Here is a 17,757-nt window from a genome sequence, read left to right as displayed (position 1 = left end):
TTGGCAGCCCTGTGTTTTTTGTTTCCTCAGTTGCGTATGGGTTACCCAAAGTGTGTGTGTGTGTTGTTAATCTGCTGTTTTGTGTGGTTCTTTGTGTTTTAATCAAAGAGACCAAAATTAACTATGAATGGAAAAAAAACTTGTAGTGACTGTGAATTGAAAACTGTTTTTGTTGTTACAGTCTTCAGTCCAGAGACTGGTGTGATGCAGCTCTCCGTGCTACTCTATCGTGTGCAAGCTTCTTCATTTCCAAGTAACTACTGCACCCTACATCCTTCTGAATCTGCTTAGTGTATTCATCTCTTGGTCTCTCACCATGATTTCTACCCTCCACACTGCCCTCCCAATACTAAATTGGTGATCCCTTGATGCCTCAGAACATGTCCTACCAACCAATCCCTTCTTCTACACAAGTTTTGCCGCGAATTCCTCTCCTCCCCCAATTCTATTCAGTACCTCCTCATTCGCTACATGATCTACCCATCTAATCTTCAGCATTCTTTTGTAGCACCACATTTCGAAAGCTTGTAGTCTCTTCTTGTCTAAACTATTTATCTTCCACATTTCACATCCATACCTGGCTACACTCCATACAGATACTTCTAGAAAAGACTTCCTGACACTTAAATCTATACTCGATGCTAACAAATTTCTCTTCTTCAGAAACGCTTTTCTCGGCATTGCCAGTCTACATTTTATATCCTCCCTACTTTGACCATCATCAGTTATTTTGCTCCCCAAACACCAAAACTCATCTACTACTTTAAGTGTCTCATTTCCTAATCTAATTCCCTCAGCATCACTTGATTTAATTAGACTACGTTCCGTTATCCTCGTTTTCCTTTTGTTGATGTTCATCTTATAGCCTCCTTTCAAGACACTGTCCATTCTATTCAATTACTCGTCCAGGTCCTTTTCTGTCTCTCACAGAATTACAATGTCATCGGCAAACCTCAAAGTTTTTATTTATTCTCCATGGATCTTAATTCCTATTCCAAATTTTTCTTTTGTTTGTCTTACTGCTTGCTCAGAGTATAGATTGAATAACATTGGGGATAGGCCACAACCATGTCTCACTCCCTTCCTAACCACTGCTTCCCTTTCATGGGTTCTGTACAAATTATAAATAGCCTTAAGTCATAGGGTCAGTATTGCCTTGTGTTCCATTATTTCTATGGAATTGTTCCAACATTTCTATGGAATCCAAACTGATCTTCCCCAAGGTCGGCTTCTACCAGTTTTTCCATTCGTCTGTAAAGAATTTGTGTCAGTATTTTGTAGCCATGCCTTATTAAACTGACAGTTCAGTAATCACAAACTACCTGCTGTAATGTGACTGGATTCTATGGTAGCAGCCAAAACTATTCCTTTGGAGGCAGGGATAGGAAAAAGTACTGTTGATGAATGGAAGAAAAATCGAGCAAAAACTGAAAAGCGATGTGCTTCCAAAGCTATCGGAAATGTAATAAAAATTAGGAAGAAAGTGTTGAAAGGTAAATTAAAGAAGTTGAGAAAGCTTTATTTTTGTGGCATGAGCATTGAAGAGGGAAAAGTTTGCCCATTACTGGGCTGATATTGCAGAAAAAAACATTGCAATACCAGTGACAAGTAGAAGGAGAAGATTCAGAATTTACTGCCAGTGGTGGATGGCCAGATCAGTGCAAGAAAAGATTTGGTATTCATCAGATTACCATTAGTGGAGAGGATTCATCCTCTGAGGCTTTGGCCGTTGTTTAAAGACTGTCTTCAAAGGAGAGGAGAAAATTTCTTGTGAACAGTTGTAGAATTGTGATGTGGGTTGTTTAAATTACAAGATTCTCCTTTCAAAAATACTTGTTGCAAAAAAGAAAATTGCAGTATCTGGATATAAGAAAAGTAAGGAGCAAGTTACCATATTGGCTTGCAGTAACGTAGCCCTACCTGAGAAATCCGGTATCACAGTCCCTTCATTACACTCATCAAAAGAAATCATGGTTGAATTAAAAAATCTTTAAAACCTGGTTCCAAAAGAAATTTGTGCGAGCTGTAGAGAAATATTTGAAAGACAAAAATTTACCGAGGGAAGCTCTGCAGCTGCTTCATAATGTGTCCTCACACCCTGCCACTGATGGCGTCATGGATGGAGATATCGGAGCATTATTTTCACCACCAAATGTGGCTGCTCTTTGTTACCCAGTGGACCAGGACATCCTTGAAATGCTAAATTAGTAGTATCGCCACTGTCTCCTTAGTTCATTGGTACTAGTGAGTCATAATACTGAAGACTTGGAACTATTCTGAAAAGGATCCTAGATATCTTAAGGTGTGTGATTGAAGTGTGGGAAGAGATTCTGCACGTATCATTAAAAATTCTTGGAAAATCTGTTAGATCATAAAGTGGACATTTTGACTTTGAACTCACGTGTGAAACAGGGGTCAAAGAGGGAAATGATGATATTATTTTGTTGCTCAAAAACTGTACTGGGGTGGGATGCGAGGATGTCACTGCAGGTGACTTCACAGAATGAATGACAAGTGACGAAATTGATGATCTAACTGACAAATGGAAATGGTGACACGGAGAGGTTGTGTGTGTGTGTGTGTGTGTGTGTGTGTGTGTGTGTGTGTGTGTGTGTGTGTGGCTGGGGGGGGGGGGGGAGGGAGGGGGGAAGTAACACAGGAGTAGGTGGCAAATATAGATGGCAGGAGAAATCTCATCCCACATTCAGAATAGCTCAAGATGATTGAGGCAGCACTGCAGTACATTAGTGAGCAGGAGGAAGCTATGCCAGCTGGTAATGTCTGTTTGCGTAATTGGAGGGATAGTGCAACATGGAAGAGGGCTAAGGAGGGAGCCATCTGTTGAAGACTTATTTTTAAAACCTCAAACTTGTAAGATTCATGTTTTTGTTTGACCCTGCTTTTCATGTGTGTAATCGTACATTCATACGTTATGATGATGCAGATCATTTTATGTTTCCTGTAATGGTTTTTGAAGAGTGCAGTATGTATGTAACAAACACTTATAACTAGCAGTTATTATGTAAGAAATCTGAAAATTGCAATAAAATTGGATGCTATGGCTAGTGTCAGAAGAGAGAATTTACAGAATTCTGGCCTATCTGGCGTGACCTTCCACCACATTAGGCTGGCTAGGAGACAGTCTGCTGTAACTGATAGGGATATATTCATTTTCAGCATAAGACTGAAAAACAATGACATACAATAAAAATAAGAATGTAAATGAAAATTAAGCCATCAGAAAATAAAAATAAAATAAAATAAAATAAAAAGACTGAAATTGGCTGACAACTAAAATAAGTGTTGCTATGAAAATATGTTAGTTAATGAATTATTTCAGTTATAACATTTGGGCTTCTAGAAAAAATATTGGTGGTCTTTGCTGGAACACAGAGGAAAATGAGCATTTTAAAAATCCAGGCCAGAAAATATCTCATTTCAAGTTCTCCCACCTGGACGTTGTGGGTTTGATGGTTTGGTGAGGGCTTCGGGAGACCGGAGGAGGAGTAAGGTGGCTGCAACAAGACAGATGGTGTGCGTGTAAACACAATATTGTTTCAATGAATCTAGTACAGCTGTAGATGTGCATTCTTGTCTGGTGGCACAGCCTTGCATATACCCGTGGCACCTGTGTTCTGTGGTGTGGTAAGGTGAAGTGTCAGTCTCACCAAAGAAGCAGTGTTGTTAATGTGGCAGTAGTTGCTACCGCAGTCTGACCCAGCAGTATGGTGGCCTGGCGCTGTAAACATTCCACTGCGATGCTGAATCGGATGATGATGAAACCAGGTGGTGTTGCATATGACAAAACTCTTGCAAAAGACTTTGCAGTTATATTGCTTCATGATGACAACTTCTGATCTCCAGACCAATTTATAACGAAAATTGGTCACACCTGCAGTATAATGTGAGGGGCCACTATACTTACATGTACAATTCACAACAATCTTGTTCCTCTCTCCCAAGTACTCCTCTACTGTCAGGCAGTAATTGTAATGCTTTGTGTACTCTTACAATAACTGTATGCTATTAACTTTGCATTGACAATTAGACACTCTCAGATCTCTTGAAATGACTCTACGGACTGTTTCTTGTGGGAGTATTCGTGGTGCATTGTGGGATATGAGGTGTCCGAGTGAGTACAGGATGTGCTAACCGGTGCAGGCGGTGTTGGGTAATCCCTGAGAAAAGTTCCTGGGAGTCAACAATAAGCCGCTGTTGCATACAGTGAAATGTATGAAGTCCATATTCAGCAGACATTGAGTAAAGTTCCCTAAGTCATTTGCCTGTATTCAAATAGCTACTGGTGTATTTATGTTAGACTCCTTCAAATCTTTGTGTGTCACTGACACATTTTGTTGTAAAAATGGAATGTCTTGTCTGCATGCTGATCATCATTAGCACTCTGTGACAATAAATGTGCTTTATCAGAAATTTAACTTTGATGGTGTCGCGTTGTAAAAATTGTTTAAGCACACATCAGTTCACCTACTGTACAAGAATGAAAATGACAAGTGAGGCAATTAAAGGGCAGCAATATAAATTAAATAAAAATATAAATTAAATAAATCTAGAAAACTCAGTGGTGGCTTCATGCAGCTGTGTCAGTAGGCATAAGATGTTGCTCAGATATAAATGTATTCTAGACACACTTCAGTTTACAAGGATTCAGAGAGGCTGCAAAAGATAGAATGACTGTTAACAGTTTTCATAAAGATCAGAATTACGAGCTTAATAATGCACGGAAGGTGCATAAAGAGAAACTACATATATGTATGCACCATATGTTATATCATGAGAAGGAAAAAAGAAACTGCAGATGACACATCTTTGTTGGTACCATTGTCATCTCTGGTCACAGAGAACACCCACTAATACATTATTTATATGTGTGGATTTGTATTGCTGTTTGACACACAGTCGCTTTCCTGGCTGAGACAGTGGAGGATATAGTCAAAACCTTGGACTTTTATACTAATTTTAAATGAAAAATTTGTGAAGAACCTTGTATATGACAAAACTCTTGCAAAAGACTTTGCAGTTATATTGCTTCATGATGACAACTTCTGATCCCCAGACCAATTTATAACGAAAATTGGTCACACCTGCAGTATAATGTGAGGGGCCACTATATTTACATGTACAATTCACAACAATCTTGTTCCTCTCTCCCAAGTACTCCTCTACTGTCAAGCAGTAATTGTAATGCTTTGTGTACTCTTACAATAACTGTATGCTATTAACTTTGCATTGACAATTAGACACTCTCAGATCTCTTGAAATGACTCTACGGACTGTTTCTTGTGGGAGTATTCGTGGTGCATTGTGGGATATGAAGGTATTATTCCATCTACCCAATAGGTCACTATTGAGTGTTTTACACCACAATTATGTTGATTCCTCAAGCTAAAAGCCTGAATTTGCACTCGCAGACAGGAAGTGTCTGCACTTGACTACATAGTCGCTAATTGCAGTCTCTCAGGTAAAACTATTGCCTTACCATCTGTTGACAAAGGACAGCTAAACATTGATAGCTGTGTGATATCTGTGTTGATATCTCTGGCAGGATATTAGCTAGTCAGAAGAAATCTGCAAGCATAACCTGTCCTCTTGTAAAGAAAAAAAAAGTGTAAAGTAATATGTGAAAATATTAAGAAGTTTTGAAAAATGCACAACATACAACTGTATTATATTCATTTATTATTACTACCACTTTCTGTCATAAACCGTCATCTTGGTACGAAAGAATGAGCAATACTACTCATATATCACATAAATTTTGACATGAAAACACATTTGCTGGTATATTCATTACAATTGTGTATATCTAGTAAAGCGAAAATTCATAAATATTAAGTTCAGGCCTATTCAATAGCAACAGAGTAACTGGATGTTTTATGCTTGAAACTGGTAGTAATAATAAATGAATACAATGCAGCTCTGTATCATGCATTTTTCAAAGAATATTATTTATGCTGATAGCTGCCTGAAGAAAATTTTGAATATTTAAAAGACTACTAAATATTTCAGTGCACAGGACATTTATTGTTTATCAAGTCCTTGAAAATGCAAAGGAAGATACATACACATACACATACACATACACTGAAGCACCAAAGAAACTGGTATAGGCATGCGTATTCAAATACAGAGTTGTGTAAACAGGCAGAATACGGCACTGTGGTCGACAATGCTTACATAAGGCAACAAGTGTCTGGCGCAGTTACTGCTACTACAATGGCAGGTTATCAAGATTTAAGCGAGTTTGAACATGGTGTTATAGTTAGTGCATGAGCTATGGGACACAGCATCTTTGAGGTAGCGATGAAGTGGGGATTTTCCAGTACGACCATTTCACGAGTATACTGTGAATATCAGGATTTCAATAAAACATCAAATCTCCAACATCACTGCGGCTGGAAAAAGATCCTGCTAGAACGGGATCAACGACGACTGAAGAGAATCGTTCAATGTAACAGAAGTGCAACCCTTCTGCAAATTGCTGCAAATTTCAGTGCTGGGCCATCAGCAAGTGTCAGGTTGCAAACTGTTCAGTGAAACATTATCGATATGAGGTTTTGGAGCTGAAGGCCCACACGCGTATCCTTGATGACTGCATGACACAAAGCTTTATGCTTCGCCTGGGTCCGTCAACACTGACATTGGACTGTTGATGACTGGAAACATGTTGTTTGGTCGGACGAGTCTCGTTTCTAATTGTATTGAGCAGATTGATGTGTATGGGTATGGAGATAACCTCATGAATCCATGGACCTGCATGTCAGCAGGGGATTGTTCAAGCTGGTGGAGGCTCTGTAATGTTGTGGGGTGTGCACGGTTGGAGCGAAATGGGACTCCTGATATGTCTAGATATGAATTTGGCCGGTGACACGTACGTAAGCACCCTGTCTGATTACCTGCATCCATTCATGTCCATTGTGCATTCCAACGGGCTTGGACAATTTCAGCAGGACAATGCAATACCCCACACGTCCAGAATAGCTACAGAGGGGACCCAGGAACACTGTTATGGGTATAAACACTTCTGCTGGTCACCAAACTTCCCAGACATGAACATGAGCATATCTGGGATGCCTTGCAACGTGCTGTTCAGAAGAGGTCTCCACCCCCTCTTACTCTTACGGATTTATGGACAGCACTGCAGGATTCATGGTGTCAATTCCCCCCAGCACTACTTCAGACATTAGTCAAGTCCATGCCACATCGTGTTACAGTACTTCCGTGTGCTTGCAGGGGGGGCCCTACACGATATTAGGCAGGTGTACCAGTTTCTGTGGCTCTTCAGTGTATATTTCAAGCTGTGTCTCGTAGCGACTGCTAGGAACTAACAAGAAGTAATTGCAGTGTATGAATTTGTTTCAAAGATTACATGAAAGTATACCATATTAGAAGTTCTTTATGTTTTAAATGTAATAAAGGTCTATTGTACTGAAGGGGTGTTGGCAAGGAGGGGTTTTGTCACTACTCCTGTGGAACCTAGTGGTGAAAGAACTTGTCAAAAAGTTAAATACTAGAGTTAACTTTCGCCAAGTACACACAGATGGTTTAGTCATAATAGTACTTGACAAATTTTGTAGTACAGTTAGAGCAATGGCAAAATGTACATTGAACATTTTGCAAAACTTGTGCAGGACACATGATCTAAGGGTCAGTCCCAAGAAAACTGTTGTCACACTGTTCATGAGGAAGCTTATCAAGAACACATACTGGAATCTCGAGTTTTTGAGAAAACTCTACCGTGGAGGACAGTGAAGTATCTAGGGGTAATCCTGGATGCAAAACTATCTTGGGCCCCACACATACAGAATGTGTTTTCCAAGACAAAAGGTGCTCTTATGTGCACTAGAAGGTCCTGTGGCAAAAATTGTGGTCTGATACCCAGGAGCATGTACTAGATATACACCACCGTAATAAGACCGATGATAAGTTATGAGGATACACTTTGGTGGAATAAAGTGCAACAAAGGTGACTGCCAAAGAGCTTGGCAAGGGGCAGATTTTGGCATGCTTAGCCATAACGGGCTGGGATGGAGACCATGCTGGACATGTTCCCATTATGCCTTTTGGTTATAGTGGAGGCAGCGGCAGGGCCGTACTGGTTTTAAAAAACTTGAAATAACTGAAAACCATTAGGAAATCCAGAATCCTCCACCAGTATAGTGAATTTGGTAAATATATGAATTATTGGGGAAATACCGGCTGACTGTACAACTTCTGGTTTCTGCAATAAATTTCAAATGTAATAATTAGAAGTAGGGAGCAGTGGAAGAGTGAACTTTGATACCATTTGGGAGACTTGACTGGTTTACTGATGCATGGGAACCAGAAGAAGGTGCAGGGGGGGTGAGGTGTATTGAGTACAGTCTACATTAGAGAGGGCAATGCCTCTAGCGAAGTTGGCTGTGGCATTTCAGGCAGAAATACCCGATATCAGAGTATGTGAAGAGGAGAATCTGTGCAGTTGCTATAAGGATCGTGGCATCTACATTCATTCAGACAGGCGAGCAGCTCTGAAACCTCTTGTCAGTCCTTGCAGTGAGATCAGAGATCATTTCAGAATGCCATGAAGCTGTTGTAAGGCTGAGGGAGAGCAGCATGATAAACTTGTTGTGGTTCCCTGGTTACTCGGGAACCAGTGGCAGTTAACAATCTGATAGGCTGGCCATGACAGGTAAAACAACTCCATTTGTTGGACCAGTACCTGTTGTAATCATTAAGGTAATGATACGAACAAAACTACATAGCTGGATTAGGACGTAGCACAGAGAATATTGGACTAAGATCCAAAAACAGAAAAATTACAAGCTAGAACTATTCAAAGGCCTTCTACTCTTTAAAGGTATTGGTTGTCTTTATAAAAAATACACGGAGAGAAACCACGTGATAAACTCAGTTTTGGTATTGGCTACACCGTATTTTGTCTCTCTGCGTAAATCTATCAGTCGAGATCTGTTCTTGACAATTTCTGGAAATTTCATGAAATTTTGCCACAGTCCGTGCATGAGAGCAATCTGAATAAAACGCTGCATTCCTGTACCAACTGATCATGTAAACTGCTACCAGCACAGAAACTACCAAGTTGAAGGGTTAGCAAACCTTGTAACCACATGTGAAAAGGTAATTGTTTTCTTGATTGTGCTTTTATCATGTATGACAGCTTCAGCAGTGTCCACACAATTAATCTGCAATTCACACTCAGCTTGTTTGGCAGAGGGTTCATAGACACACTTCCAGACTATTTCTCAACCATTCCACTCATGAGAAACACGTGGGAAAAATGAACATCCAAATATTTTCATGCATGCTCTGGTTTCTCTTATTTTATTAGAATGGTCATTCTTCCCTCTATAGGTGGGACTCGACAAAATTGTTTGGTATTTGGAAGAGAAAGTTGGTGATTGAAAATTTGTGGAAAGGTCTCATGGCAATGAAAAACACCTTTGTTTTTATGATTGGTGCCCTGACATTCTTATCGTTTGGCTAGGACTTGCTGTAAGAGATTTTGAGAGAGTTTATCAGCAGCTTGATGTATTAAAATGTGACAAGGTGCACAGATTAAACATTTGTAATGTGCTAAGAAAATTGCCAATTTCTCTGTCTACAAATATCAGTTTTATTCTGATGTCATACATGATAAATTAAGATTTTTTTTAAAGTTAGGGTATAATTTTGAATTGATTTGTATTTTAATGGCTCTCCTTCAGTAAGTTGTCCTGATGGGGGCTTTGTCAGAGTTGCATGTTTATAAATAACCTCAGCCTGGCAGTGAAATACTATGTTATATAGTTAAAAGTGCACTAATTTTTCATGTGATTTCCTTTACGATTGATGAACTTTGTCTAACAGTTCTTCATGATGTAGAGTCAGTCTATGAAATGCACCTGTGGAAAGTCTACAAAATACTTTTCTACTGCTGTCTTAATATCTTCATTAAATCAAAACATTTTCCAGACACTAATTTGTGTAGATGTGGGTATAGGTAGTGGCCAGCTGTCAATTTTGGTGAATAGTATGTATGTTCCAACCATTAGAACTTCTTATCTCTGTTTTCCCATTGCCAAGCAACTTGGTTTAGCATTTGTGCTTTGTGTTGTTGTTGTGGTCTTCAGTCCTGAGACTGGTTTGATGCAGCTCTCCATGCTACTCTATCCTGTGCAAGCTTCTTCATCTCCCAGTACCTACTGCAACCTACATCCTTCTGAATCTGCTTAATGTATTCATCTCTTGGTCTCCCTCTACGATTTTTACCCTCCGCGCTGCCCTCCAATACTAAATTGGTGATCCCTTGATGCCTCAGAACATGTCCTACCAACCGATCCCTTCTTCTGGTCAAGTTGTGCCACAAACTTCTCTTCTCCCCAGTCCTATTCAATACCTCCTCATTAGTTATGTGATCTACCCATCTAATCTTCAGCATTCTTCTGTAGCACCACATTTCGAAAGCTTCTATTCTCTTTCTGTCCGAACTATTTATCGTCCATGTTTCACTTCCATACAAGGCCACTGATGTGTCGACAGAAGTGCCGACACAGTGTGATTTGAGGGGACCGCAATGCACGGTATAAGCACACGAAGGATGGCGTGAGGTCTGAAACAGGATACGTAATGAATGCTATAAAGAAAAGTACGTAGCTTCTGGAATACTTAACTTTAATCCATCCTTGTTGTATACATCGTTCTTGATGAGACATGCTTCATACGATAACTGTCAATTGCTATGTAAGGCTAATGGCGCCTTGCTAGGTCGTAGCCATTGACTTAGCTGAAGGCTGTTCTAACTATCTGCTCTGCAAATGAGCAAGGCTTCGTCAGTGTGCATCGCTAGCTACGTCGTCCGTACAACTGGGGTGAGTGCTAGTACGTCTCTCTAGACCTGCCGTGTGGTGGCGCTCGGTCTGCTATCACTGAAAGTGGCGACACGCGGGTCCGACATGTACTAATGGACCGCGGCCGATTTAAAGCTACCACCTAGCAAGTGTGGTGTCTGGCGGTGACACCACAGCCACACTCCATACAAATACTTTCAGAAACGACTTCCTGACACTTAAATCTATACTCGATGTTAACAAATTTCTCTTCTTCAGAAATGCTTTCCTTGCCATTGCCATTCTACGTTTTATATCCTCTCTACTTCAACCATCATCAGTTACTTTGCTCCCCACATAGCAAAACTCCTTTACTACTTTAAGTGTCTCATTTCCTAATCTAATTCCCTCAGCATCACCCGACTTAATTCGACTACATTCCATTATCCTCGTTTTGCTTTTGTTGATGTTCATCGTATATCCTCCTTTCAAGACACTATCCATTCCATTCAACGGCTCTTCCAAGTCCTTTGCTGTCTCTGACAGAATTACAATGTCATCGGCGAACCTCAAAGTTTTTATTTCTTCTCCATGGATTTTAATACCTACGCCGAATTTTTCTTTTGTTTCGTTTACTGCTTGCTCAATATACAGATTGAATAACATTGGGGAGAGGCTACAACCCTGTCTCACTCCCTTCCCAACCACTGCTTCCCTTTCATGTCCCTCGACTCTTATAACTGCCGTCTTGTTTCTGTAAAAATTATAAATAGCCTTTCGCTCCCTGTATTTTACCCTTGCCACCTTTAGAGTTTGAAAGAGAGTATTCCAGTCAACATTGTCAAAAGCTTTCTCTAAGTCTACAAATGCTAGAAATGTAGGTTTGCCTTTCCTTTATCTATTTTCTAAGATAAGTGGTAGGGTCAGAATTGCCTCAAGTGTTCCAACATTTCTACAGAATCCAAACTGATCTTACCCGAGGTCGACTTCTACCAGTTTTTCCATTAATCTGTAAAGAATTCGTGTTAGTATTTTGCAGCCGTGACTTATTAAACTGATAGTTCGGTAATTTTCACATCTGTCCACACCTGCTTTCTTTGGGATTGGAATTATTATATTCTTCTAGAAGTCTGAGGGTATTTCGCCTGTTTCATACATCTTGCTCACCAGATGGTAGATTTTTGTCAGGACTGGCTCTCCCAAGGCCGTCAGTAGTTCCAATGGAATGTTGTCTACTCCTGGGGCCTTGTTTCGACTCAGGTGTTTCAGTGCTCTGAGCTCTTGATGTTCATACAAGTGGTTCTCTTATCTCCAAAAGTCTCTTTAATTTTCCTGTAGGCAGTATCTATCTTACCCCTAGTGAGATAAGCCTCTACATCCTTACATTTGTCCTCTAGCCATCCCTGCTTAGCCATTTTGCACTTCCTGTCGATCTCATTTTTGAGACGTTTGTATTCCTTTTTGCCTGCTTCATTTACTGCATTTTTATATTTTCTCCTTTCATCAATTAAATTCAATATTTCTTCTGTTACCCAAGGATTTCTTCTAGCCCTCGTCTTTTTACCTACTTGATCCTCTGCTGCCTTCACTATTTCATCCCTCAAAGCTCCCCGTTCTTCTTCTACTGCATTTCTTTCCCCCATTCCTGTCAATTGTTCCCTTATGCTCTCCCTGAAACTCTGTGATTTGTGCTTTGATACCAAAATAATAAACTCTGTTAATGTGTTTGATGCAGCCCCACTTTGTTTTGATATTGTGCTCTGATACCAAAATAATAAAATCTGTTAACGTGATTGTAGCAGCTCAGCTGCAGTGATGCCAGCTTTATAGGTTAGCAGCAACTGACTTGATGTGTGGCCACATGATTAATAGAGCACTGTAGGTAACTATCTTAATTGCACCACGTGCTTGCGGTGCTGTTTGCTGAATGGTACATGAAGGTTTTGGATGATTATTTCATCCCCATTATCCAAAGTGACCCTGATTTCAACAAGATGTGGTTCGTGCAAGATGGAACTCCACCCCACCGAAGCAGGAGAGTGTTTGATGTCCAGGAGGAGCACTTTGGGTACCACATTCTGACTCTTGGGGTACCCAGAGGCCACTGGCATGGTCCTCGATTCGCCGCCATATTCTACAGATCTGAAAACATGCGACTCCTTTTAGTGGGGCTATATTACAGACAAGATGTACAGAAATAACCCCAAAACCATTGCTGAGCTGAAAACAGCCATTCAGGAGGCCATTAACAGCATCGATGTTCCAACACTTATGTGGGTCATGCCGAATTTTGCTGTTTATCTCCGCCTCATCATCGCCAATGATGGCAGGCATATCAAATATGTCATAACCTAAATCCAAATATCTGAAGTGACGTTTACATGTTGAATAAAGTGTGTGCACACAGCAGTTTGTAACTAATTTGCATTTTTTTCATATAGTTCAATAATTGTCACCGTGTAAGTATTCAGTGGTTGACTTGACAAAACTGCACTTATTGCACTGACATCACAACCCATTTCCTTCTAAATGGGTAAACAGCATTTGAAGACTTTGCACATGTGGCTCCTGTGCAATCCAGATTACAGTGACATTGTCCAATTAATTTGTACAGTTAGGACTATCTTGTATTAACTGTTCTAAGTAACACTGGAACATAGTGGGCGTACTAGTGACTCCAAGAGGCAAGCAATTATAACTGTATATGCCAAAAGGCATATTGAACACCAGGATCCGTTGCATCTGCTCATCTAATGGCAACATTAAATATGCAACTGTGAGATCAATCTTAGAAAATTACTAGCTGCCAGCCAGTTTTGCTAGTAATTCTTCAGGTGCAGGATTCGATACAGGTGAGTCTTAGATTGTGTGCTAAGTATTATCTTAAAATTACCATAGATTCAGATACTACCATATGGTTTTTTTACCTACAGCCATACACATTGCCCGCTATATTACTGATACTGGCGTAAAGACAGCTAATTTATGAAGTCTGTGTAGTTCTGCTTTAAATTGCGTCTTGGAAAATGAACAGAAATGTCTGAGCTCAATAGAAGGGACATAGTGAAGAGTGTTTTAACAATACATGTGCATAAAAATTTGCAGCACAGCGAAGTGATGGTTTCAATAATTAATCATACTCTTTACACAACTTATTCTGGTCTTAAATAAAATGATTTGATCACCTACTGTGAAAACAAATGCTCTGAAAGCATCTAATCCAAAAAGTCAATTACTGCTGCCAAGTTTACAACAAGAAACATTAGGTTACATTCTATTTTCAGATACCTTAACAGTCGTAAAGTTTTAATTATAACCACAAAAAGTATTGGTACATAATTAATTATTTGTTTGTTTGCAGGTATGTGTGTCTGCATCCTGATACATATTGAAATCCCCTTGCCACAGTACCTTAGCACACCACTAGCAGTGCCAAAATAAAATGGCACAGCCCATTGATAAAGTGGAGTATTGTGTGTTTATTCATTTTCTGTATTTGAAATGGATAGATAGTGCAACAGTCTATGCCAAATTGGCATGGGTGCACAGCAACTCTGCACTGTCATATGATGTGGTAGGTAGGTGGTGGTGATGCTTCCATTGTGGTGAGACAAGTCTCGGTGTAAGAGACCTGGGAATTGCAAAAGGAGTGTGAAAGCCCCAGTACTCGAAGAATGGCATATCACAATGGCAGCAACAGTGGAATGAGTGAAAATCAATTGTGTATCATGCAATTTTGTCATATGATGACATAGCTGGAGACCGTGGCTGTTATTTGAAGACAAATGTTGATGGTGATGGGGACACCAACCAGCTACAAATTTACTTTCAGTTCCTTTATTCGAAAGATACCATTACCAGTTTCGAATCATTGTGCTTCATCTTCAGATGATTTACATGCTTTCCTTACAACATGTGGTGCATTTTTTACAGATTAATTGCCGATAAGAATGCAGTGGGAATGTATTCACATCTGTTGGATGAATGTTATTAAAGCAAACACTCCAAACCGACATTTCACGTAAGTCACATCCAATGAAAAATCTGTAATGCAACCATCTGTGTGGTGTGCTTATAATTATGTATTATTTATATTTTAGGGCAATTATTCTGTAAAAAACGCACCACATGTTGTAAGGAAAGCATGTAAACCGTCTGAAGCTGAATCATAATGATTCGAAACCGGTAACAGTACCCGTTGTATAAAGGAACTGAAAGTAAATTTGTGGTGGGTTGCTGTCCCAACACCATCAACAATTGTGCACCAGTTTTCTGCATAAAGCACGATGTGATGAGGGTCGCTGCCCGCTGGTTGTCAGGACCGTTCGTACTCGTTCGAGAAGCCTGCCGAACTGAGGCATCGGCGGAAATGTTGCACCTGTGTGAGGCTGATCCAGGTGACTTCTTTAGCTGCCTAATCACCACAGGCTATAGTGGTATCATCGAGACTAAGGAACAAAGTGAGCTACAGAAACTTGGGGATTCACAAATCCCGAGAAAGGCAAAGAAGTTAACCACCATTGGGCGAGTTGACGGTGGGTGTTTTTTGGATCTGCTGTGGTGTGGTGCTAATAGATTATGCTTGTAAGGGTTGAACTATCATGAGAGAGTGCTACCAAAATCTCCTGACAATGTTCGGAGAGGCTGCCAAGGTGAAGACCAGTGAGAAGCTGTTTGAGGGGATGGTTTTGCTCCACAGCCCATGCTGCATTGGACACAGTTACACATGCCACTATCGAACTTTCCTTCACCCCTGGTATTCTTCTGACATGGCACCCAGTGACTTCTTTCTCTGCCCTCAGATGAAGAAAACGTCATGTGGCAGGCATTTCCAGAATGGTGATGAGGTGATTTTTGAGATGGAACATCTAATGAACATCTAAAATCCAGACTTCTACAACCAGTGGTTCCACCACATCATCTGTGATTGAGAAAAATGTCAGAGTGAAGGGTGCACATGTAAAGGAGAAATAACACTATCACCAAGTTTCACAGTCACAGCGCGATTTTCTCACATCAGTAATTAAAATTTTATGACTATCCTTTATAATTGCATCCTGAGTTGGCTCTGTAGTGCTGTTTTACACCAACCATAAGCTGCTACTTCCTAGTGCGGTCACTGATGTGGCGTTGAGCTGTTTTTGTGGTACGCGTACAGATTTATCGGGGACACCGTGGCACCAGTGGCTATGTGAATCTGTGCTTGTCAATCCTTGGCAAGTAATATGGTAATCAGCTTGGATTTCCGTCAGGTGCAGGTACCAATGTGATAGTGTGCATAGGTGCCATATGCAGTGAAAAACTTGGTGTCCTGCTGCAGGAACTTACAACATTACAAGCCTTAGGGCATGTTGACAACATTGTGGTATAAATGAACCTTGACGGGCTGTCACTCGTGCCAGAGCCCTTTTCGAGGTGTAGGAAGTACTTGGAGCTAATCTGTGTCCAAACCTACCACACGTTGCCAGAATACTGTGTGATGGTGGGTACTGAGAAAAGAAAGGTGTATTTTGTTCACCTGTCAACAGTTGATCACAGTGTCAACTATATTGGATAGGGTAGCTACTATAACATAATTCTCATAAACTTGCTATACAGAAGAAGCAGTTTCAAATGATGTAATTAAGTGCAGTACTTCTCCAAGAGAAGGAGCGTGTGTCTAAAGTGTGTTTCATCGAACTTCCCGACTGAGAGCTAAACAATCAGTCATAACCATAGTAAATGATGTAGTATGTAAGCCATCAAACAATTCACGTGCAAAATAGCACAGATGAGGTCAACCTTGTAAGCTCAGGCCATATACAATTGACTAGACTTCTTTTTACATTGATTAACTTTTCTGCTTATAGATACTATGTAAGTTTTCTGGCTGTTGATGGTTTAGTCAGCAAATGACAGATACAGGAAAGCTACTCAGTTCTACTTATGGGCTTTAAGTTCTGCAGTAGTTTGTTTAACTTAGTAAAGGAGGAAAGAAGTAAAGCACTGTAACACATTGAATCCAGGACACAACTTGCCTTGCATTGTAGCAGAAACAGTTGCTGATAATTTTCCGCAAACTCATCAGATGCCTTGAAACTAGGAAGTGAGGGCAACTGGGACAGTATGGCCACTGGAGTCTGCCGCTGCTGCTGCTGCAGTAATGTAATCAGTTGATTCTGTTGCGTTTGATGCTGGTGAGGCAATGTTATCTTCTGTTTCCAAAGTTCCATCTGTTGTAGACCTGTGAATAATTGACATTCTTTATGCGTACAAGTAAATTCTTTATTGCCAAGTTCGGTGCGAGTGATATGATTCGTGAAGCTGCATAGCAAAAACCATTTGAATAGCAAATGTCACCGAGAGCTGCAAATGTGTGAGTCCGAATAAGCATGATAAGAAGTGGATTGTAATACTGCTAATCTTACGGCAGGTGATAATTAGCTTTATAGGTTAGCAGAGACTGCCTTATTGCCATGCAGTTGCATGGTTTATAGAGCACTGTGAATAACTATCGCAGCCACATCACATGTTTGAGGCACTGTTTCCATGCAGGCAGAGTATTACATCTGTTTGAGAGAAGGTTTCTCTCACATGCTATCGAGATCAATATGCTGAGGTACTAAACTTGGTAGGTAAGTAAATTGACATGAGAAAACTGACTTTTTCCTCTTGCCTGTGTTTTATTTGCCAGTTACATTTTTCTTTTTGCAATCAATAGCAAAAATTCCCTTAAAATCCCAGAAAACACTGACCATAATACTGCTGTCAGATGAATCATCTTTGCCATAATTGGTGCAGCTTTCGGCTTTCAGCCACTTCTTTGATTGTTCTTTTGCTTCTGTCTTGAAGTGTCAGACCTATGTCTCATGCATAGTAATAAAATGACATGGAAAATACATTGAATTTGCTCTTGCTCAGCATTCAGCAAACATTGCTGCTGTCTTGCACAGAG

General features: G+C 40.2%; 1 protein-coding gene across 2 annotated transcripts in view; it reads left to right on the top strand.

Annotated features, from left to right (window-relative positions):
* The window catches only part of LOC124723240 (protein Aster-B-like), a 230,334-nt gene that overhangs the window by 168,049 nt on the left and 44,528 nt on the right, over positions 1-17,757 (top strand). The gene's annotated exons all lie outside the window — the stretch shown is intronic.

This window comes from Schistocerca piceifrons, chromosome X (assembly GCF_021461385.2).
Source record: "Schistocerca piceifrons isolate TAMUIC-IGC-003096 chromosome X, iqSchPice1.1, whole genome shotgun sequence".
NCBI lineage: Eukaryota > Metazoa > Arthropoda > Insecta > Orthoptera > Acrididae > Schistocerca > Schistocerca piceifrons.
Note: the sequence above shows the minus strand (reverse complement) of the source record. Positions and strands in the feature narration are given on the sequence as shown.